Below are 22,946 nucleotides of genomic sequence, written 5' to 3'. Positions count from 1 at the left end.
CCCCTGCTGGGCTATATGTGCTGTGAAGTCAAGAACTGTATTCTTCCTTCTCATCTTAGAGCTCCAGTCATGAGCACAGGTTCTTAGTAGAGGGACTAATTTGCTCAGTATCAGTTTTTACCTGTTGTTCTGTAATAAGTATTAAAATATACAGTAATTCTATCATTAAGTATGTACTAGGTAGATGAATGGATGAGCAAACACTTGGCCATATATTGGAAATGCACTGGGCTTAGAGTCAAGATAAATTGGTGAGCATCCTAACTGCTCTATGCGTTTGTGACTTGGGCAAGTGACTTAAGCTCTCTGAGGTTAAGCTTCTTCACTGTGAAAGGAGAAAAATTACAGATCAAATATGATGCCTATCACATTGTCACTTATCAGTAAATATTTCTTTTTCCTTTATTGAAAGCCTCACTGTCTGATACAATTTTCTACAATGATGAAAATGTTCTGTGTCTGAGCTTCCAATACGGTAGCCGCCAGCCCCACATAGATATTGAGCACTTGAAATGAGACTAGTGCAAACTGAGGAATGAATTTTTAATTTTGTATGATTAAATTTAAATAGCCAAATGTTGCTAGTGGCTACTATATTTGATATACAACCCCGATCTAAAGGGCTCCATAGATTAAAGAAGATTCAAATGGGGGAATTAAATAAAGAGTAGGTTTTAATAGAGCTCTCAAGAACTATTCTGGGGTCTTTGGCACCTAGGATTAATGAGTGCATTCCATTTCCTTTTATGAATCACATAAGGCTGACCAGTTTGCATTGTTTTAGTAGACTGTCCACATTTGGATATTAATTAACGTTTTTAGGGCTTGGGAGAATTCTCATAATTATAACACACATTTGACATGAAATGACTTTATCTTCTTTTCACCCATGAGAGACAGATCACCCCACACGCACACCCCTGGAGAACACTCACCATGCTAGTAGAAATCATCTTATAACAACACATGTCTTCCATCAAAATTGTGAAACTACCAAATGTGTTTTACTTACGGTATAAATAATTTAGAGTCACTTGGACTTTTTTCTAACTTTGGCGAGTAATATTTTAAAGCAATTTTGATTGTCAATTTTTTTAAATTCGGGATTGAAATTTAAATTTGAGGAGAGGGAAACAGATTTTATTCAATTAAATTTTCAGACTGTCATATTAGTCCTTGAGCAGTGGCTAATTGTTCACTTGAGGGAGGATGAAAATGAGGGGATCAATTTTCATTGGATCCCAGAAAAATTAAATGGAAGATCTACTCTGACACTTTACCTGAAAAACTGACATCATTAAAAAAACCTCAGATGACTTTTCTCTATAGCTACCATTTAAACTTGTAGTCATGAGTCATTCACTCACAACACAAAAGCTACCTTGCACTCTGAGCTGATTTTTAAGGAACTATGTATACATGTTAATACCAGAGCTTGTGGTCACTGGAGGAATCAAATGTGTATGGGTTCCAAAATACTCAGGACTGAAATTTCAAAAAGCCAAAAGGAGAGCAAATGCACATTTTTTAATTTATTCAAATTAGTAGTAAAACCAGGATCCTCTGAAGCTAAAACAAGCTTTCTTTTCACCACAATAGTGTGAGAAAGTACCATTAATCCCTAATTGTGCAGGCTTACATGCTGCTGCTCAGGGACAGTAGTATTATAGTAACTATCATTTTGTCCCTTTTTGTTAACTTGTAAGCTTTTTCTTTATGGATGCCCAGAACTGACCTTTCAGAATGCGCCTAGATGAAAAATACGCTTTGAGTCATTGTCACAACTTTAGCTAGAAAAACAGCTCCATTCCAAATCTGGACAAATGAAAGGTGTTGGCTTTATATAGGCAAACCCAACTTTTTAACTGGTTCTCCTCAGAAGCTATTGCACCTGGTTGCCAGGGTCTTGCTGATGGAAAGCCAAAGTAGAAAACATTACCGGGTAGCTAGCTCCCCACACACCCACAGTTAATTATTACTCCAATGGACAGTGGTTCATGAGATTATATACATTTACAACATGATTAACTCCGTGCTCATCAATCCCATTTTTTTTTTATCAGAAATGTTGCCGCAAATGTGGCATAAATTTCCTGGGGACAGCATTCAGTTCCACCTTATTATGCAGCAGTGCTTTCAGAGATAGGAGGTACTACAGCTAATCCTAATTTAATTTCAGAAGAAGAAGTGAGCTCTCTGGCTTGCTACAAGCCGAATTCCATTTCTGATACTATCCACAATTCTAACTGAGACAGGCTAGAAATACCTGTGTGAATTGTGGTACCAAAGAAGAACCCTGAATCTGCGATAAAAGTGCAGAGTCTCCAAAATTTCCTGACACTGTCAAGTCTGCGCCTGAAACCAAGGCAGCTGGATCCCACAGCACCGTGTACACATGGCTATCAGCATTCGTCCACCATCAGAATCTACTATGAAGAGCATCAGTCCTATCTTCGAGAGCTCACAATTCCCAGAACCAAGGCGCTGGCCTTTCAGGAGAGAACTCGGTGTTCAGAGAAGTCCCTCTCTATTAGAGGAAATAAATAAGTTGATGCCTTTTTAATCTGAGCAGATGCATGGAGTTTCCTATGGGGAATTCTCACAGGGATGTTTTTACTTGGATGTTTTTCTGCAAGAGAAAAGGAAGAGCCTGGTGTCCTCCTGGACCGAAAGCACAGGCTTTTCATTAACTTGTGATGAATATATACGTATCAAATATGCATCCACTTAAAGAGGAGGAAATTATCCTCTTGGTTCATTGGACCAAGCAGGGACTCTCAGTACCATTGGGCTTTAACAGAGTCTCAGCAACTCCAAAACTGAAGAAATTCTCCAGGACCATGGACATTATTTAGCCTTTCTGTTACCTAGGATCCACACCAGGAAAATTGTGTGCAAACACAAATCAGATATTCTTCTGGGATTTGTTTGCTGGATGTCACTTGGCAAGAATTCCCATAGCATCAAAATTATGCTTGGAGAAAAAAAATGACTCAAAGTGAACCGTGCTGTTTTTTGCAGGAACAAAGCAATATAAAAAATAAAGCCTGTGACAAACTATTCTCCTCCCTGCTGCTACTCTTTTATCACAGGCATCTTCTTTCAGCTTGTTGGCCAGCCTTAATGTGAAAAAGCTTCTTGGGCCAACACTGCTACAGTTTCTGCTTCTAGAAAATGTCTAAAGATGCTGAAGCTCACAAACAAAAATTCTTTATATAAGTATATATTTGTGAGTGTGTGCACATACACATGTGGAAGCTATGAATACCTCACATAACTTTGTTAACCGAAAATAACTAAGGTTGAAGCATCTGAAATTAAAGCTGCTCATTCGTCCCTCCGTGTCTTTGGAAAACTTTACAAAACATTGTTCAATTGTTCATCTAGAAAAATAAACATTCAAGAAGGGGTTCAAAAAAAGATTTAAAAGAATAAAGGAGAATATGCTATGCACCAGATTTTTAAACTTAATATAAAACTGCAATAAAAAAGTGTGGTGCTGGCACAAGAATAAATGACTAGACCAATAGAGCATGATCATGGACAAAAAAAATCCTGCTCATGTGTGTGCAAGTGTGTAATGTATTCCATGATAACGTTAACATTGTGTGATAGAATGGAAAGAGTTACGGACTTTAAAATCAGACAAATTCAAACCTGGATTTGAATTCCAGTTTTACCACTGCTTAGCTGTGTGCTTTTGAGCAAGTTAATACTCTTACTAAATATTAGTCACCTAAATCTAATGAATGTGGGGAGATATATCTTGAAAGGTGTGAGGATTTGAGAACCAAGTGATAATTGTATGTATCAATCTAGGCTTTTAGTTACAGAGACATACTCTGGCTAACTTGGGAAGAATGGGAATTTATTCGAGGCTGTTGTTTTGCTTACAAAATTTCTGGGAGGGTTGAAGAGTCAGGCTTGGGAAAAGGAGACCAAAGAAGGTAGGGCAGCAGCCAGAACAGCAGAAATCTAAGGCAGCAGAGAGCATGTGAAGACTCCCAGCCCCACACTGAACGCTTGGCTGCTTACAGCTAACACTGCCCCATTTACTCCTGGAAAGTAGGAATTGAATTGTAGACATCACATATCCAATGGCCTTTGCTTGCTCCACCTACTGTGAATCAACAGATCCAGTTGTGAAATCTAAGCAATTGGTTGAGCCTTGACCACATGTTCCTAACCGAAGTGCAGAGGAGGCCGGGAAAATAAGTTCTCGGCATTTTCAAGTCTTATAGTCAAGGCAAGCTCCTCTCCTTGGTCAAGGTTCCTAAGATAGAGAATTTACAAACACAGGAACTTCTGACCCAGAGTGATCTAGAAGATGCACAAGTTCCTTACACAATGTATCAAAGCTCGTGACATGTAACAGACACAGCACATGGTGACTCTGAATATTTTCACAAATCAGTGGGAGAAAGCAACAACCCATCATTCAACAAATGGTGCTGAGACCACTGGTTATTTGGAAGGGAAAAAAAATCTACAATTCACCAAACTAAATTCCAACTGGATTAAAGATTTTTAAAAGAAATCAATCTGTAAGAAAAAAAAAATCACATGTCACACTATATCCATCTGTGCAGCCTCCTGATTTGGGAGAGAAATGAGAAAGGAGGCTCATCCAAGTGCAGTGGGTTTTCTAATGATGTTTCCTCTATTTCTGGAAACACAGGAGGTAATCCTGAACAACTTAGAGCCAAACCAATATGCTCTGCTTTTAATTCTGCATTGACCCCCAATCAGAAGTGCTTCTCTTTCCTTTACTGGAAATAAAGTATTGAAGTAACTACTCCTATGCTCAACTTCCACAAGTCTTTCTTAGGATCACTCAGTCAGCATTGCAGAAGATATTACCAAGAGTGGTCTAATGGTCTGGAGTCCATGTTTCCACAAAATGGTAGGTTCCAGGTAGGCAAGGGCCTTGTTTTATGCACCTTTGTGTCCCACTCTGCTTGCCTCAATCCTTTGAACAGTAGAGGCTATCGATGGATGGATGAGTGAGGAAGAAAACTGAATTGCTGGTTAACTGTTTTGAAATGTCTGAGAATGGTTACAGTTTTGAGCACTAACTCAGATCAAGTAATCCTCCATTTCCTTTCCTTTAGAAGAACAAGTGCACTTAACATTGTTTACTCCTCTAAAACTTCATGTAACATCAAAGATTGATCGTTCCGGGTTTGATGAAATAATTCATAGCTGACAACTCTTAAATTCACAGATGGACAGCTTTCCAGAATGCCTACAACTCTTTTGTCCTCTCTTATTTAGAATCCTTACTGTTCCCAATTTTGATCTGCTGCTCTATATCAAGCTCTGGACAGCTACTCAAAGATGAGAGAGGCTGGTCAGAAATTTTCCTTTGCAAGGTGTATTTCTTGTTAGTCACATTTTTCTTCTTAATTTACTGCTTTGCATTGTTGTTACAATAGATGTGTTACCTGAAACATTAACTTCCACATGACTGAAGTGATTCTTGCTTTTCCTTTGGCTCTCTTAAAGATTCTGATAGTATTTATTTAAGTTGAGAGATCACTTTGAGATTCTTGGATGCAAATAACTATAAATATGTATATTACTATTGCTGCTATTGCAAAAAGGAGGGTACTCCATTTCTTATATATACAATAATTTCATTTTTAAATGTTAGGAACAAAAATACTGTTAACCATGATACATCCCTAAATAACACATGAATAAGGATTCACTGTTTCTGAAAAATTCTACTCAGCTCTCAACCTGAAAAAGGCCAGTTGCTGCCCTCTCTGATTCATCTCTGAGAATGAAAGGAACCAAAAGTCAGTTCCCTTTAGTACAAACTCTCTTTCATATTTTATTTGCTAATGTACAGCTAATATCTAAATTAAGAACATGCTTACAAGAAAGGTTAGGAACTTCTTCACTCCAATCCATTAGGAAGTCCAATTTTGATTGAAATTTTAAATAACTTTTGATAATTAATGCATCTTGGCTTTTGGATTTCAAATAAGATGAAAGAATCTATTTTCTTTCTGATTCAGAGTTACAGAAGATTTAGCCCAGTCAAAAGATTCCAGAGTTCCCTTCAGTGAAACACTTTGGGGAATTCCCTCATTCTCACAAGGTCAACATATATTGATCATATACTCATGGCACCAAAGTTTAAATGATCAAAGTGCTGAACTATATTATGATTAGGTCAAGGGTCAGCAAACCTCTTCTGTAAAGATCCAGATAGTAAATACTTTAAGATTTACCTACCAAATCCACCATAATAGTGCAAAAGCAGCCACAGACAATACATAAAGAACTGAAGGTAGCTATGTTCCAATAAAACTTTATTTATAAACACTAAAATTTGAATTTCACAGAAATTTCATGTGACGTGAAATATTATTTTCCTTTTGACTTTTTTCAAGATGTAAATGTCATTCTCAGCCCATGAGTAATATAAAAATAGATACCTGGCCATATTTAAGCAGCAGGCCACACTTTGTTGACTCTGACTTGAAATGAATGGGGATAAATTTCTTGAGAGGCTTTCACCAAATAGCTTATAATATTGAAGTCCAACCTTTGCCATATCTTCCATAATAAAAGCCCAAATTCTTTCCATTTATGCTATGCATTCATTAAACAGAAGGGTGTAGCTTTAGATGTACTGATATTAAATGCTCCCCAAGGGACACGTATAGAATAGGCTCGCATTTGTGTTTGAAAAGGAAAACTGTAGGGCACCTGGGTGGCTCAGTTGGTTAAGCATCAGACTGTTGACTTTGGCTCAGGTCATGATCTCAAGATCATGAGATTGAGCCTTGTACCAGTCTCCGCACAGAGCATGGAGACTGCTTGGGATTCTCTCCTTCTCCCTCTGCCCTTCCCTGCCCCCCCAGCTCATATATGCATTCTCTTTCTCTCTTTCTCTCACACACACACAAATAATAAATAAATAAATAAATAAATAAATAAATAAATAAATAAATAAGCTAAAAAGGAAAAAAAATATATTATATATATATGCTTCTCTATGCAAAGAACAGTAGTTGGCTCCAAAGAGAGAATTAGAGGACAAAGAGAGGGACAAGAGTGAGCAGGTGACTTAAATTTTACTCTATGCCATTTTGTACCTTTGGCTTTTGTACCACTTATATGAACGCATGTTTAAAATAATACATTAATTTTTAAAAATTTAAAAATGTTGAAAAGAATGACTAGAGGGATCCTAAAATCAGTACCTAATATTCTCCAAATTAAAGGTTGGGGCCCAGAGCAAAAGTATAAATGAAGGTCCTGATCCAAATGATTCAAATTCACATTCTCTTAAATCCAATTTTGCTGTCTCTTGTCATCTGTTTTGCATTCCAGCTTTGCATCATCTACTAATCTGGAGATCTGAATTTCTGTCATTTCACTCCTTGCAATCTGTAGTTGAATTGACGGAGATTCAGTGATTCCCACAGCTCTTTTCGTCAGCTAGAGGCCCTCTTATAAAATATACATGGGAAGAATGGTAGGAGGGAAGTAAAGCAGGAAGGAAGGAAGGAAGGGAAGAAGGGAGGGAAGGATGGAGGAAGAAGAAATGAAGAAAGAGAGAGTATGCAACAGAGACCCTATGTAGGTCTAGAAAACCTAAAGTAGTTACTATCTGAGCCTTTATAGACAAGTTTGCCAACCTCCCCTGGGTCTTGAAACAACCGTGAGGGTAAATTATACCTTAAAAGTCCAGGCCCTAAAAGAAATCAGGAGCTCAAGGAGAGCTTTTCAGTTTGCTGTGTTCACTATAATGCTGCAAAACAAATCTTCCCAAATCTTGGCTGAAAATAATAATGCTATAGTGTATGCACCTGTGGGTGGGCTGGGCCCACTGGAGCACTTCTTCCCACCTTGGGTGGTCTCACTCAGGCATCTGTGGGTGGGTTGAAGGAGTCCTAATATATGAGGCAAGGATAGCCCAGTTTGCGCTACACTGTAGGTCTGCAGCCTGCATCTCTAGCACTGCCTCTCATTCTCCTTAGGCCACTGGGCTAGCCAGGACATGCTCTTCTTGGGGCAGTGACAGAGGCCAAAAGAGTGCTGAAATGGGCAGCAGGTCTTAGGGGCCTCTGGGAACTCACAGGCTCTCATTGACTTCCCCTGCAGGGTCCTGGTCCAAGCAAGGCACGTGGCCCAGCCCAAAGTAAAGCAGCAGGGAGATACTCTCCCCACAGCAAGGGGCCACCTAGTCACAGGACAAGGATGGGACTAGAGAGGATGGGGAGCCCGGGCCAATAATGCAAACTGAAATTTAGTTCAATACTTTGCACCAACACATGCCAGGCACTCTTCTAGGGGCTGGGGATCTGTGGGCAAAAAAAACTAACAATCATCCCTGCAGTAGGATTTGGATTCTAGTGGAGTGTGGAAGGGATTTAATGCTCAATGCAGCTTCCTTCTTGGCCATTTTGTTCTATTTCACTGGGGGATGAATGAGTTCAATGGCATGTTTGCTTTAGAAGGTGGGAATCATCTAGCCTTGGCCGTCTCTATGTCCCCCAGTACCCAGTACTGGGCTTCAGGCAACGTAAGTGCTCAATTAAAAGGGAAAGGGAGTGAATGAAGCATTTTCTAGCTCTCTTTTCTGGGCATCACTGAATCTCCATCAATTCATCCACAGATTGGAACGAGTGAAATGACAGAAATTCAGATCTCCTGATTAGAGACGATGCAAAGCTGGGACACAGAACAAATGACAAGTGACAGTGAAACTGGATTTAAGAGAATTTGAATCATTTGAATGAGAGAGCCCACAGATAGCACATGCTGCTCAGCATAGAAAAATCGGTCATCTCTCCCAGACCAATTACCATGCAGCCTACGAGACATGGGATAGAAACAGAGTCTTCGTCAGGGAAGAATTTGGGTGGATTTGTGAGGACTGGTGTTATTATGCAGCACCCAGATACTGACAAAGAGGGGGGCCCGTGCCCACAACAGGGTGGCAGACCCAAGCTTAGTACGTTATGCTCAGTAGTAGGGAAGACTTTGGCCTTCCCTGGGTAAACCAAACGTGGCCCCATCACACAGCAGAGACTTGGCTGGCCAGTGGCACAGTGCTGCTGCCACCAGAGTGGCCTGGGAGCTAGTGCCTGCAGAGGACCAGGGCCACTGTGCAGAGGCAGTCCTGGGCGGCATGATTGCTCTGGACAGGGAGCCAGAGGTCTTCGCTCCAGCCCAGATGCGCTTCCTGAGAAAGATTCCCTGATCTTAGTTTCTTCATCTGTGAAATAGGCATTATGATAGTTGCCCTATTTACAGTAATCACAGGATTTCAAGGAGATTGGAAGAAATGGCAAGGATAAAAATAAACCAAAACGAGGCCAACTCAGGGAAGATGAGTAGGATTCGGTCTTGTCTTGAGCTAGCCATTGATATTCTGCATTTGAGAACAGGATAGAATGCATAGGGTACAGAAAACTTCAGAACCATGAATAAGATTGCTTTCAAAGTTGAAAGACACGCTTCACTTAGGGAAAAAATTAACTGTGAGGAATGATTTTTGGAAATTTGAAGAGTAGAAGTTTCAGAAACCCAATTCCTCTTGGGAGAGTAATAAATATTATCCTGTTATATCCTGTTAATGATGATTAAAGTAGAGCGTGAAAGACTCCAAAATACCCCCTTTTTAAATAAAAGAGAACAAAGGGATTAAGATGGGGAGGGGGGCAGAGGGCAAGGAGGCCAAAGATTAATGTTAAAAAAACAAACTTGTTCTTTTCCTCAACTGGTTGTGATCTTAGACATGAGGTGGACAGAGACAGGCTGGTCCCCAGCCCAGTGATTCCCTTTCCCTTGTAAACTATTAGTGGTGTCTGCAGGGGCACCTGTCTTGAGAAGGGCTCTGTGGGCTCTTCTCTGACTGGGCCACAGCCCTTCATGAGCTATCACCTGTCTCCCCTTTTATCTCAAGCCTGCCTCTTCCTCTCCCTGACCTGTGGGACACAGTGAGGAGGAGGGATGGGGTGTCCTAGTGATATGGAAACAACTTAATACATCCACTGAGTTGAAAGTGATAATAACAACAAAATTCATGCAACCCATGAAAGCACAGAGTTGGGTAGTAAAACTGAATAAATCATTTCTCTTTATAAGGCAAATTCTACCAACTACTACCCAGACCATAACATACGGAGAGCGTTGCTCTTCACCTGGATGCACCTGCCCCCCTAAAAATGAAGTGCCTGGCCACCTCCGAGATTTATGCAAATGCAGGCAGTATTTATGCATCTGGGAGACACATCAAAAGATCAGAAGGTATCTCCAGGCATGAGTTACAAGGCCTCTAAAAGCAATGACTCTTTTATAGGGTTTTAGATTGTGGTGATTTTCCGTAAATCCTGCCCAAGTCACACAATAGGCCAAGAGCAATTAACATTAATTAAACAATCCCCATAAAAAGGTTGCTGTGCTGACACATTGATAACCTCTAAATGCACTTAGGCTGCTAACATTCTTGAGGGTGTTCTTCAGCCACACCAGGGGTGCTGGGCCAGCTGGCTCCCACTGCCCCGGGGTGACTGTATACATGCGTGTAACACCCCACAGCTCCCTACACTCAGCCAGGTGGTGCTCCCTACACTCAGCCACCTGGGGATCTTGTGAAAACGAGGTTCTGATTCAGTAGGTCTGGAATGGGGCCCAAGAGTCTGCATTTGCAACAAGTTTCCTGGTGATAGCAAGGTTGTTCACCCCCAGACCATGCTTTGAGAAGCAACATTGTTCCAGAGCCCACAAAAAAAGGACCCAAGTGGGGTGGCCTGGGTTTACAGACAGTGAGAACAACCCAAACCATATCCAGGGGCTTTCTAGTGTGCTGGCCCTTCTAACCTACTTTTCTAACCCACAGGAAGCTATAAACAATGAGAAATAAGCAAGCAGTACATTATGCAGACACCAGAGTTAACCTCAAAGTCATTGCAGATCCTGGAAGCCGGATCCTCTATTGAAAGGAGCAGGGAGGAAAAAACCACTTCTGAGAAAGCAGAGTCCTGAAAGGCCTCCATTCCCAGGTCCTCTGTATTTTGCACCTGCCTGGTAGAGGAGTCACTGAGGGAAAGCCACTGCCCACCATTATGAGGGGCTTTGAGGTGCGGCTTTTTCAGACACGGAAGGGTCGGGAACCAGAATGCGAGCCTCTCAGTGGAGCTGGGCACCCTTGTCTCTGGGCACAGCCTCAGGGCTCTGTCTTTACTCCATGGGGCACAAGGAAGGAACTGGATTTAAAGACTGGCATGTGGCCAATGATGAGGGCCTGGGTGGAGGTGAGGGGCAGGGTGCGGTAGAGGCAGGAAGTGCGTGTGTGTGGAGAGAAGGGGTGGGAAGAATGAGTAGTGGGTACAACATGGAATGAGCAAAGGCCAAACATTCTTTTTTTAATAGCCCCAGGGGCACCTAGATGGCTCAGTCAGTTAAGCATCCCACTCTTGACTCGGGCTCAGGTCATGATCTCAGGGTCATGAGATCAAACCCACCGTTGTCTTCTACTGAAGATTCTCTCTCCCTCTCCCCCTCCCTGTCCAATGCCCCCTTTAAAAATAAATAAAATAAAATTAATAAATAAAGGCCCAGAAGCTTTGGCAGGAACTGACTGACTGGAGTGGTAACGGCAGGGAGGAGCCCACCCAAGTGGGGTAGCCGCAGGAAGAAAGAGCACCCCCTCAGTGCTGGGGACAGAGAAGTTAGAGAAAATAGTACAGAGAAAAGGAGAGAGAAGTTAGGAAGATCTCAGGGCCCCTCTCCGGGAGCAGATGTGAGGTTTGTAGCAGCCCTATAAAACCGTAGGCCAACCGGTCATAAAATTATATTATGATATTATAATGATGTGGCTGCAGAAAGCATCAGTAACAATGTGTTGCCTGTGGACAGTTTCCATTTTAATCCAGTAATGATGTGATTGAAATGAGAAGTGTGCCATGAGGCCCCAGAAAGGGTGTGCTTTTCTTAAAGTAACCTTGTAGCAATTTCCTGACCCAAAGTAAATTCAAGCAAGGAAAAAATTGGACAAGGAAAAGGGGAATGTTCACTTGGGTGGGTGAGCCCCCAGAAGAGGAGACAGGAGGCCCGAGGAAGAGGCCCTGGGGGCCATCTTCACACAGAGAGTTCTGGAGACACCTCAGAGACTGGAATCATCAGACCAAGAAATTTGCCCTTGAGTCTATGGCCTTTCCTTTTTCTTCTCACTGACACCCTTCCTCTGTAACATTTTCAGTGCACTCAAGCCAAGTCAGCTATTTATAGAGCAAGAACAATTTTACCACAGGGTGTGGTGTTTAATTTGAAGAGACGTCAAAGAGTGAGGGGCAGATGGCTGGACAGGCAGTGCCTCTCAATGACCTTGATAGGGGCACCCAAGCCCACTGCCTCATCCTGAGTTTTGCAGACCCAGAAATGTCATCTGATGAAAGAGTCTTGAATTGATCAAGCTCTGGAAAAGGATAAATTGATAAGCCAGGTGCCTGCTTATTAATTTCTAACGGATCTCTGGGGTGGCTTGTGAAACAAGACAAGTTGCCAGTTCAGATGATTATTTCTGGAAGGTTGTTCAATTCAAGAGACTCAATTATATATCACAGGATCACTTAAAATTGCAGGTTCTCAAATCTTAAAGCTTAAAAGAAAAGAAAGCAATTCTCAAAACACTCCTTCCTCAAATCCTACTGAAAGAAAGACCATTCTTGTTCACCCCACTGTACCATCCACAAATTTAGGAGACCATTCTCCTAATGCATCTTTAACTGGTTATTGTATTCGTTTCCTAGATCTACCATAATATGGTACCACAAACCTCGAGGTACAAATTGTAAAAAAAAAAGTTTTGGAAGCTTGAAGTCAGAAGTTAAGGTATTGGCAGGAAGGACCATGTTTCTCTGAAAGCTGTAGGGGAATTCTTCTTTGCTTCCTCCTGGCTTCCTTCTGCTGGCTTTCTGGCAAACAGCAGGGTCCCTTGGCATGTGGCTGTATCACTCTAACCTTTGCTTCTGTCTGTCTGTGGGTCTGTCACTGTGCCTCTTCTCTTCAAGGACACTGGCTGTATTAGATTAGAAGCCTACCCTACAGCAGTATCTACAGGAACCCTAAAACCAAACAAAGTCACACTCTAAGGTACTAGGGATTAAGACTCCAACATATCTTTTTGGGGGGCATAACTCAACCCATAATAGTTATACTCAGGTCTGGTTTGATTACATATTACACATTAATTCAGCATCTGAAGCTAGCTACCATGTGGGCAGGTATCGAAGGAACTATGGGTAAAGCCAGTCCCTGCCTTCAAGGATCCCACAGTCTATTAGAGGATCCAGACACTGGAAAGCTTACTTGACATTCTCCCTCAAGTCTTCAGGAGAAAATTTAAAATATATCAATGCCCAGGTTCTACTCCTGACCTCTGGAATGAGGCCCAGCAGTATTAGTATATATTAACAGTTCCCCAGGTGTGATGGTAAATTTCATATGTCAACTTGACTGGGCCTCGGGGTACCCCGATATTTGGTCAAATGATATTCTGGGTGTTTTTGTGAGGGTAGGTCTCATCCAGTCAACTGAAGTCCTGAATAGAACAAAAAGGTTCATGCCTCCATTAAGAGGGACTTTTTCCTGTCTGACTGCCTTCATGCTGAGACATCATTTTTTCTCCCTACCTTCGAACATGAACTGAAACAGTGGCTCTTACTGGGTCTCCAGTCTGGCTTCAAAATGGAACTATGCCATGGAGTCTCCAGGGTCTTCAGCTTGCTAATTGCAGATCTTGGGACTTGTCAGCCTCCATGATCGTGTAAGCCAATTCCTAATTGTGTGTGTGTGTGTGTGTGTGTGTGTGTGTGTGTGTGTGTGTTATGATATTATACATACTTTGGTTCTGACTCTCTGGGAAATCCTAATATACTAGGTGATTCAAATATGCTACAAGAGTTAAGAACCACTGACCTATAAACCCCAGACAAGGAAATGATTAATTCTGCCTCAAGAGGAGACTTCATAAAAGCCATTATATTTGAACTGGGCCACAAAGAGTGAGCAGTTTTCACTTTGCCAAGCAGATGGGGCCAGAGGAAAGAGTATTAGCAAGGGGAGCAAGGAGAGAAGGTGAGAAGACAAGAGGAGTAATTGGAGATGCAGCTGAAATAGAAGGTGGTTCTGACCTGCTGCAAATGTCATGGCTAAATAACACGGGGACCTATTCAAAAGTTTTACACAAGGGAGTGATGTGCCCTTAATGTGTTATAGGAAGATAAATCTGAACACCGTGTGGAAAAACTGAAAGTGAGGAGGACCAAGTAGACATCCTCATAAAAGCCTGTGTGGCCTGAATGCTGTGTCCTCTCCATATTCATATGTTGAGTACCCAACCACCAATGTAGTATATTGGGAGGTGGCATTTTGGGAGCTGAATGTGTTTAGATGAGGCTAGAGCCCTGATGATGAGATTAGTGTCCTTAAAAGAAGAGGAAGAGACATCAGAGCTCTCTCTCTCCACACAGCAAGAAGATGACTACCTGGCAAGCCTGGAAGAAGGCCCTCACCAAGAACCAACTCTACTGTCACCATCTTAGACTTCCCAGCTTCTAGAAGTATGAGAAACCAATGTCTGGTATTTAAGTCTATGGTATTTTGTTACAGAAGCCCAAGCAAAAGATGATATATTCCTAGACTAGAGAAAAACAAAGGTGTGTGTGTATGCATGTGTGTGTCTGTGTTGTTTGTTTTTATGTTTTAGAGCTAGAATCAATAGAATTTTGGTATTGGGCTTGGGAAGTGAGGAGTAGGCATCAAATAGAACTTCAAAGTGCCCAACTTAGGGTAGGAACTGAGAGAATGGTTTTATTAAGATTGGGAGCACAAAAGGAGTAGCAGATTTTGTGAAGGACATCGTGAGTTTCACTTAAATTTGAGGTGCCACAGGGCATTTGCATGGAGATGCCCGGTGAGCTGATAAAAATAGGTTTCCAGCCTTTAAAAAAGAGACAGTGCTTTTTATAAATAAAAATTGTAGAGTAATTAGAATGGAAGTGATAACAGAATTCATGGAAGTGTGTAAGATGATCTAGGACGAATACAAAGAGGCTGAAAACAGAAGCTAGAATAAGTAACTATTTGAGGGACCAATGAGGTCAAGAAAGTCTCTTCATTAAGTCATTCTGGTGACTCTTTGATCCGTAGTGACCTAGTAGAGTTTGTCTAAAACTATAACATGCCCTCATTCCCTGAGGCCTGCTCATTGAAAACTGGCCCCTGTCTTTTCAAGATCTTTTTTCTCCATGAAGCAAGTATGGAGCCCTTGCTTAATTTGTCACTTGTTTAAGAGAAAGCCCAGAACATTCACACAGCCTGTATAGACAGCAGAGGATCACGGTTTCCTCACTAGTGTGGGCTCGATGACCTCCAAGGTTTTTTCTCTCTCCAAGGGTCTCAGAATCTGTGGAAGGATTGTGGGAACAAATGCCCTGCCTCACCTATCATCTCTCCTCCTGATATACACAAGTCCTGGAATTCGCATGCTTGTACTCCCCTCCCATTGAGCCTGGGCTAGGCCTATGATTTGCTTTAACAAAAGTGGCAGAAATGGTGCTGTGCCTGTTTCAGTTCTAAGCCTTAAGAAGTCATGGAAACTTCTGCCTTCTTGGGAGCCGGGGTACTATTAAGATATCCATCTTCTCTGCTGGAGAGAACATCCAGAAAAGGTAAGGCCCTGAGCCTTCAAGACGAGAGAAAAAGACTGGGAGAGAGAGAGAGACAGAGAGAGACCAAGCATGCCTGCATCCCAGCTGAGCCCATCCCATAGTTGATAGCCAGCTAAATGTGGTCACGTGAATGAGCATTGGCAAGGCCAGCAAAGAACCACCCTGTCAGGCTCAGCCCTACTTGCAGAATCATGAGCAAGGAAAATGGTTGTTGGTTTAGGCCATTAGGTTGTGGGATGGTTTGTTTCATAGGACTAGAGAGCACAAAAGCATGTGATTCTGCAGACCAGAGGTTGGCAAGCGTTGTATGATAGGCCAAGGGTCTGGCCCTTTTCCTTATAAAGCTGATAAAAGAGAATTGTTCATTTGTCTCAACCTATCACTGTACTAATCACGTGTTTTCATCCTGTATTTTTGGTGCTTTGATATCTTGGGGCCTCGCTGACCTGGAGAAACTGTCCCTCCCTAGGACAGCCAATTTCTATAGAGAATAAAGAATTCTATATCTTTCATATGCAAACCAACCAGTCCAGAACTCATACCCCAGCTACCTCCTTTACCAGGTTCCTGAAATCTAGGCTGCCCTCCACCTGCCCTAATCACCAGTGCTGGGTACCAGACAAGTAGGGAGCCCACTGACATCATTCAAACTAGCCAATTCTAAGCCTACTTACCCTGCTTTGCTTTTCTTCACACAGAAGAAACCAAGTGAAGGCTCTTGCTCAGGTTTTCCCCTGATTCCTCTGCCTCTTGACTAACCCTTGTCCCTCCCTGTATCCTCCCTGCCCCCGTAGCATCAAAGGCCCCTCTTCTTGGGACCTCTGAGCCATGTTCTCAATGGCGGTCATCTCCTAAGCTGCTAAACCTTTCTTTACCTAAAGAATAATAAAGCCTGTAAAATGAAACAATAGTCTGTGGACATAAATAGGTGGGCAAATCCTACGACCTGTGTGACTCTAATAGATGATGAAGATGGATGAGGCAGAGGTGGTTGAGAAGGACCATCTTGTAACACTGTGCCACTAAAAATAATAACTACTATTTTTGGGTGCTTCCCGTTAATCTTAAGGATAACTTCAGAGGGCGGATTTTGGTGTCCCCATTACCCAGAAGTGAAAATTAAGGCTTAGATACTATGCCACTAGTAAGTAGCAGAACTAGGATCCCAACCAGTTTTGCTGGAATCCAAAACCAGAACTCGTCTCATAAGCTTCCCCAACAACCTCGGCCAGGCTCGCTGTAGTTTGCCAAGCCTTCCAATGTGCTATACGACACCTCAGTAGGTTTTCTGTGATGAATTTTTGAGCAAATGAGTTTTATCCTCTTTAATCACCTATTTCTGACTATAAAAGTGATAATTCTCATTGGCAATTTGAAATACCAAGAAGAAATTTAAAACCACTCCTATAAGCGCTCAGATAACCATTGTTAACATTTAGGTCTATATCCTTGTAGTCTTTTTTCCATACCTATATCATTTATATTTTACAAAACTTAAATTAAACTCACTATCTCTTGTAACCTACTTTTTTAACCCAAAAATATACTGTGAGCATTTTACCATGCCATTAAATATTCTCCCAGGATAGGAATTTTAATGGCTAAATTTCGTTTCTTAGTTTATAAATACTATAGCCATTTATTAATCCTCTATTGTTATCATGTGAATTATTCCTAATATTTTACAATTAAAAGTGCTCTGATTCTGGGGATACCCAGAGGGAGGGATTAATAAATGAGTATGGAATGAATGAATGAATTCTTCTATTGGGGGATTTTGAACAAGACATTCAGGCTTCAGCCAGGGAAAAGACACCCAACAGGAGGCTCATTTATTAAGCTTTAGACCCTCAACAGCTCTGTGAGATCAATAGTATCATCACCTGCACTTTATAGGGGAGGAGAGGGAGGCCAGGGTGGTGTGATCACCTCTCTCAGAATGCTCGGAGCCCCCCACCCTTCTTTTCCCCATACCTAGATCCTCTAGGTCCAAAGACACTGCAGTGCAGCTGGAGCTCTGTGCCCAGACTCTCCATCAAGTGCTCTTGGGACAGGACGTTCAGCCCTAGGTCCTAGGATCAGGTCCTTGTGTATCCTCCTTCAGTCTATTCCAACAAAATAGCAGAAAAAAAGAAAGTGCTCTGATTAATATCCTCCTATGTCCTTATACATAATTCTTTGTGACTATCTCTGACTAGTATCCTAGGATAAATTCTTAGGCTTAGAATTGCTGAGTCCAAAAATATGCACGTTATTAAGACTTTTGATACTTGTTAAATTTCTCTCCAAAAATGTTGCACCAATTCCCACCTTACCCCAGAGTCCTTTGTTTCCAACATAAAATAACTCTGTTAGGGACTGCTCTGTGTGTGTGTGTTTGTGTGTGTGCACATCTGTGACTCAACCATATACAGGGTTCCTTCCATGCTAAATACAACCAAAATTTTGTCTTCAATGTGTACCTCTAGTTGGTAAGTAGTGAGATTCCCTAGACTTGAAATCTTTATTCCAAAAGAATGACACCATTTCTCAAAGGGACTTGCCAATCTAATAATGGAGTGACTGTTGTTTTTCAGCCATGCAGCACTGTGACTCATGACTACCTATATTGCTTAAATAACAGGTTTCTGTGCCTCCCTCAAATATGTTCAGACTGTGAGGAACCTGTACAGTAAGTCACAGAAAGGCCAGCAAGCGGTATATACTACTTCAGGAAAGGAAGGGTGGTTGGAAAAGGTGGCGTGTTATCTGCTTCTAAAGAACTAGAGAGGGACACCTGGGTGGCTCAGCGGTTGAGCGTCTGCCTTCAGCTCAGGGTGTGATCCTGGAGTCCAGGGGTTGAGTCCCATATCGGGCTCCCCAGAGGGAGCCTGCTTCTCCTTCTGCCTAGGTCTCTGCCTCTCTCTGTGTCTCTCATGAATAAATAGATTAAATCTTGAAGAAGAAGAAGAAGAAGAAGAAGAAGAAGAAGAAGAAGAAGAAGAAGAAGGAGAAGGAGAAGGAGAAGGAGAAGGAGAAGGAGAAGGAGAAGGAGAAGGAGAAGGAGAAGGAGAAGGAGAAGGAGAAGGAGAAGGAGAAGGAGAAGAAGGAGAAAGAAGAACAACAACAACAACAACAACAACAACAACAACAACTAGAGAAATGTGGAATCCCAGAATGCAAAGGAATAGCTACTTACCTGGTGTGATCCAAAGTGTCTCCACACAGATTCATGCTCCCAAACGTCATCCCCCCATCTACCCAGCCTTGTGTTGTGTGCCCTACATTCTAAGTAGTAACACCTTTGGCTTCAAGCTGAAAGGTCCCTGTTAAGACAAAAATAAATGAGCTAGAAGGGCTCACACCCTAAACCATTAGCAGCATTAACAACTTAGCTCAAATGAGCTTATCGAGTAGCTGGAGTCACCTAGAAAAGCCCCAAGGAAATGAGACCAGGATGTGTGATATTACACAGATATGACAACGTCAGGGCGGAGTGGGTAGCAAAGAAGTGTCCTGGGTGATCTGGGGACGGAAGGATGGTTCCGGGGGCCAAAGGGACAACATGGGGATGTTTCTGAGGGCATAGAGGGAAGAGGCCTCAAGGGACAGGTCTAACTGTTCGGGCAATTTATCAGGATCGTTGCACTGACACCTGAGAGACCCATTCCCTGCTGGTCTCTTGAACACGTTGGTTCAGAGCAAAGAACACGTCACTCCTATTCCTGCCACCAGTTGAACTTCGAGCAAACAAATTACTGGTTGCCCCTCTTTCCTCCTCCTCCTCCCCGAGGTATACACACGGCAGGCATCTAAGGCAGGGCCTGCACACACCCGGTCACATCCATTAACAAGGCGCTGGTTATATCAATGGCAACCCTGAGGAGATTCCTCTGTGCTGAAGTAAAGCAGTAAATATAATAGCCTCTTAACCGGCACATTGTTATCAGTATTATTATGGCTTTCTCTTCATGCCTGTCACTGGATTATGGTAATTTTTTTTTAGTCGTGGGTTTTAATCAGAGTCGAAGTCTCGAGTTACTGACAGCTTGGGAGAGCTGTAGCTGCTCTGAGATTGACTTCACACTGTCACAAAATCATAACACAGGCAGAAAGCTAGTGGCTCTCACAGGCCTCCTCCCGCCAATTAAAAACAAAGCAACTTTCTAAACAGCAGGCTCCTTTGCCAGGCTTCACACGAAAGGGAGGGGAGCAGAGGGCACCTACTTCTCCCTCCTTCCCCCAGAGTTCAAAGCAAGAAACAATGATCCTGGCAAAGGCAGTACTAGAAGCAGTTAGTGTAATTTAGCTAATGGTGCCTACAGGAAGCTGGAAATCATACCTCTGACATGTTGTAGTACTTCAACGGCATTGGGCCTTGTTGGGTTCTCCTGACCTTGCGGTACCTCCTCACAGGCATTGTCCATCTATGACCACTCAGTCGAATAAACCTGATAGACGTGGGCCAACGGGTCATGTTAGCTGACCTCTCTGGAGGTTATGGAACAGAGCAACACCTCTGGCTTTGCCTTCCCATCGTCCTGTGTAATCAAAGTTCTCTCCTCGGGGCACCTGGTGGCTCAGTGTTTGAGTTTCTGCCTCTGGCTCAGGTCGTGATCCCCGGGTCCCGGGATCGAGTCCTGCATCAGGCTCCCTGTGAGGAGCCTGCTTCTCCCTCTGCTTATGTCTCTGCCTATCTCTGTGTGTCTCTCATGAATAAATAAATTTAAAAATCTTAAAAAAAAAAAAAGTTCCCTCCTGAACAAATGGGTCCCCGGCTCCAAGACAGCTGGCAATGGGGCTGGTGTTAGGCAGAGATCACTAAATATTTTTCTATCACCCTGGAGAAGCCATAGCAGACCATACCAACCTGAGACAAACCATTTTGCCTTCAGGGTCCTTCTACTTCCTCCATTTGCAACACTGTTCTTCTTTCTAGAACCATCATCCTTAGAAACCCCATGGCCAGCATAGGCCATTCTGGCACCTAACTTAGATTTGTCCTTTATGTCCATCCACACCTTCATTTGCCTATGGTCCTGTGGTCAAGTAACTCTCACAGAGAAATGGCCTGAATAAATCCAGCAGGATAGACTAAGTTATGCTGTAGTGATTAACAAAAACCTCAGTGGCCAAAACAAGGGTTTCTCATTCATGTTGTATGGCAATCACAGGTTGCCAAGAGGCTCTGCCCCCAGAGTCACTCTGTAAACCAGGCCATCATCAGTAACCCGGGCTATCACCTTAGAAGTTGCAATCATCATCCCCAAGGGAAAGAAGGCTCTAGAGTCTTTTCCTGGCAGTTGAAGGCACCATCTCAGAAACAACAAATATTACTTCCACTCTCAAGTCATTAGCCAGAATCGGGGATGTTGCTCCATCCAACCAGAAAGAGGCCAAGAACTACAATCCTCTTTTGTGCATTGGAAGAACAGAAATATTTGGTGACTTGCATAAATAATTAACACACCAGTTAATTAATTTGCACCAAGAAGAAGAATGAAGAATCCCAGAGTTAAGAGTTACCCCTCCCAGTGGTATCCCCTAGCACAATGAAGCTTATTATGTTCTGTTCTCTGGTGCTGGGCAGACATGAGCAGATATGGGAAAAAAGGGGGAACTTCTCCCCAGTTCAGATCCAGTGTTTGCTTTGTTCACTCACAGTTCTCCAAGTGGCTTGCCACTGTGAATCCGAAATCACACAAATACATGCTGCAGATGAAAAAGATGCGGTGTGAATGTTTACTAAAGAGCATGCTAAATGATTTAAAGATTGAAACAGTGGGTGAGGGCATTGGAAGGAGGAGGGAAATCTGAAAGGGACCATGGGATGACAAAGACAGCCTGGACGAGGATCAGTTTTGCTGCTGGCTGCCAGCTTTCTGAAAGCAAGAAAACAAAAAAAAAAAAAGCCAATATGACAATTATAACATCAGTCTACCATGAAGCAATTAGGGCTTGGAGCAGAGTTTGAAGGAAGGAGACATCTGGTCTCAGAATCTGGGACTCCGGTGGAGAAATACCAGACACAACAAAATGATGGTGCAGGGAAGATGGAGACTTTTGTTCTCGAATCCAAGAGAACTCCTGAAGCTTTAGCAAGAACTTTTTGCAGTGGCCGCAAGAAGCTGAGTTCCGGAAAATGGAAGAGCAGCAAAATTGTGTTCTTGTGCCCTAACACATGCTATCTACGTGCCCAGGGCGAAAACCAGCAGAGAAGCAACCCCCAAGTATGGCCAGTGGGGTAGTGTTGAGACTTGTCATCAGAGGAAAAGCAGGAGGAAGAAAAAGGGAGGAATCTCAAAGATCTCTGTGTACCTTGGCGCCAATTCCAGGGAAATAGGCCTGTGGGCTGATACCACCTCCAGTCTGTCAGCAAATTCTGTTGGCCCTATTTGCAAGATATAATGTAAAGTAGACCACATCTTCCTGCCTCCACCAGCTACCTTCCTCCAAACACTAATCTCCTGCCTGGCTTCCTGCAGTAGCCTTCTGACTGGTCTCCTATTTAAATCCTTGCCTCCCAATTGTCTATTTTCTGTGGAGAAGCCAGAATGAACCTCCTGAAATGTAACCCATCACCCCTTCCTCCTCACTAGGTTTCCGTCACACTAGCATCGCTGCTCCCTCTGCCAATACTTTATTTCAGGGCATTTGCACTGCACAGGCTGTCCTCTCTGCCCAGAAGGCTCTATACTCGGACATCTGCATCAGGCCTTGCTTTCATTGTCCCTTCAGATCACTTCTCAAATGCCACAGCATTAGCAAGGTCTTTCTTATCCATTCTATTTCAAAGAACAGCCCCTGCCTCCAGCCCTGAAGGCCCTATCCCCTCCTCAGCTATGTTTCCTTAACCAACTTTGTGTGAAATGGGTTGTCACGTGTACATATTTTATGTTCTACTTGTTTGGTTGTCGCAGAAGTAAGCTCCAAGAGGGCAGGAGGGTTTCTTGGTTGATTTGTTCACCGCTGTAACCCCAGCATCCAGAACAGGACTTGCCAATAGTATGAGCTCAATACCTATGTGTTAACTGAATACATTGCAATTGACCCCAACCTTACCACAACACAGACGTAACGTCAAAGAGATATTCAGGGGACAAGGCTTTTCTTTTTCTTGAAATACTCTGTGAGGATTCAGGGTCTGCCTCCTCCTCCTACCTGATATCAGCTGCCATGGATACAGGTTTCTTAAAGGGGTCAAGGATGCGACAGATGCTTTACATTAGCTTTTATGTCCTCCATAAAATTAACAACAAGCAAACCTTG

At 42.7% G+C, this 22,946-nt stretch overlaps 1 protein-coding gene across 6 annotated transcripts in view; it reads right to left on the bottom strand.

Annotated features, from left to right (window-relative positions):
* The window catches only part of LOC112654503 (splicing regulatory glutamine/lysine-rich protein 1-like), a 60,169-nt gene that overhangs the window by 1,837 nt on the left and 35,386 nt on the right, over positions 1-22,946 (bottom strand). For 4 of the 6 annotated variants that reach the window (XR_007402342.1, XR_007402341.1, XR_007402340.1 and 1 more), the window contains 2 exons: positions 18,877-19,003; positions 17,673-17,803 (listed from right to left, as the gene is read on the bottom strand). The exons of 1 other annotated variant lie outside the window; for it this stretch is intronic. The gene's annotated coding sequence lies outside the window, so the exon portion shown is untranslated. The remainder of the gene's footprint in view (positions 1-17,672; positions 17,804-18,876; positions 19,004-22,946) is intronic. One more of the 6 variants, XR_007402343.1, reaches the window with a different exon arrangement.

Source organism: Canis lupus, chromosome 15 (assembly GCF_003254725.2).
Source record: "Canis lupus dingo isolate Sandy chromosome 15, ASM325472v2, whole genome shotgun sequence".
In the NCBI taxonomy this organism is placed as follows: Eukaryota; Metazoa; Chordata; class Mammalia; order Carnivora; family Canidae; genus Canis; species Canis lupus.
The sequence above is the reverse complement of the archived record's forward strand: the minus strand, read 5'-3'. Positions and strand labels throughout refer to the sequence as shown.